Raw genomic sequence first — 1,782 nt, forward strand, 5'->3', positions numbered from 1 at the left:
AGGCCATACACATGGATTTCACCTAATGGTATGCACAGGAGTCAGATCAATTACATCTGTGGAAGGAATCATTGGAGAATATCAGTTCAATATTAGCAGTGAAAACTAGGACAGTTGATTGTGGAACAGATCATCAACTACTCATATGCAAGTTCAATTAAAGCTAAAGAAGGTCACATCATATCCCCAGGAATTAAAATTTGATCTTGACTCTATTCTCCCTGAGTTTAAAAACCAATGCAGGAACAGGTTTGAGCCCTTGAACACTAATGAACGAAGACCATATGAGCTGTGGAAAGATATCAAGAGTATCATCCATCCAGAGGTGGAACAGGCTGATGCTAGGCAGCTGCGAAACCTACTGAAAAAATACCTCTCCAAGAGACCTGCCAAAGATGACCCTGAGTCCAAGAGGTGAACGATTTTACCGGGCAGCAGGATATGGTGGCTAAGAACATGACCATCCACATGTGTCTTAAACTAGCCAAATACTGTCAGGAGAGGAAGATGCACTTCCAGGAATGCCGATAGGACTAACAGCAGCTGGAAAATGGTCTCAAACAAGGGAAAATAGTAAGTGCAAGTTGGAAAGGGACTGCCAGGAGGCCGAGACGGCGGCCCAGAAGGCTGAGCAGCTGGACCAGGATATCAATGCCACCAAGCTTGACGTGGAGAAAGTCAAGCAACAAGCCACCTGAGGAACCACTCGGTGCAGCCCTACTGCAGCACTTCAACTGAGACCAGGCCCACTTCTATTTCTCCCGGATGTCCCACGTATTTGATAAGCTGTGAGATATGGACAAACGTCGTGCCACCCGCCCAAGGATCGGATACGGGCTTCTGTCTGAGGCTAAGCTGCAGGCGGTGCTCATTATCAAGTGCCTGGAGAGCATGAAGGTGGCCTCGGACGCCATAGATGCCAAGAACGACTCCCAGGTCTCACTGAGAGGAATAAGTCCGTCTTTGCCCGCCCCAGCGACGTGGACTTTTAAGACTTCAGCCAGCCCATGAACTGAGCACACACGGACAGCAGCCTGGGCACCCCCTTTCAATGGCCAGACAGATCCCCGCACCTCAAACCACAGCCGTGCCAAGCGCTGGCCCTTTGGCAAGAAGAACAAGACAGTGGTAACAAGGATTTCAGCCACTTGCCCCCAGAGCAGCAGAGGAAGCGGCTTCAGCAGCAGCTGGAAGAGTGCAACCTGGAACTCCAGAAGGAGGTCGACCAGCGGAAGTTCTGAAGACCATGAAGGATGTTTATGAGAAGACGCCTCAGATGGGGGACCCCGCCAGCCTGGAGCCCAAGATCACGGAAAGCCTGAGCAACATCGAATGGCTGAAGTTGGAAGTGCACAAGCACGAGGCTTGGCTGGCAGAAGCTGGGAGCCAGGGACAGCGGGAGCCGCCACGCCCGGCCCGCCCTCTCCCTTGATCCCCATCCCCGGCCAGTGGCCCCCAGACAACAGCAACAGCAGCTCACAGGTCAAGGAGAGCTCAGAGGAGGGCCAGGACAGGCCCATCTACGCGGAGCTCTGTGAGGACTTTGAGAAGGAGCCTGCCTCCCCCATCGGACATTGTGTGGTCATTTATCACTTTGAAGGGTCCAGTGAGGGCACCATCTCCACGGCAGACAGGACCTCATCCTCGCGGAGGACAAGGGCGGCGTGCCAGCTTCCGGTGGAAACAGGGCGGGGAGAAACCCGAGCCACCTCCCGCCCGCGTGGCACGCTGAGCCAGAATCGGAAAGAGGGAGGAGGCTGCTTCCTGCGTCTGGGCCATGGC

The 1,782-nt window shown here is 53.9% G+C and overlaps 1 pseudogene; it reads left to right on the forward strand.

Annotated features, from left to right (window-relative positions):
• LOC102864975 overlaps nucleotides 1-1,782 on the forward strand; it is a 38,017-nt pseudogene that overhangs the window by 29,474 nt on the left and 6,761 nt on the right.

Source organism: Elephantulus edwardii, unplaced genomic scaffold (assembly GCF_000299155.1).
Source record: "Elephantulus edwardii isolate Elephantulus edwardi_28Jun2011 unplaced genomic scaffold, EleEdw1.0 scaffold00308, whole genome shotgun sequence".
NCBI lineage: Eukaryota > Metazoa > Chordata > Mammalia > Macroscelidea > Macroscelididae > Elephantulus > Elephantulus edwardii.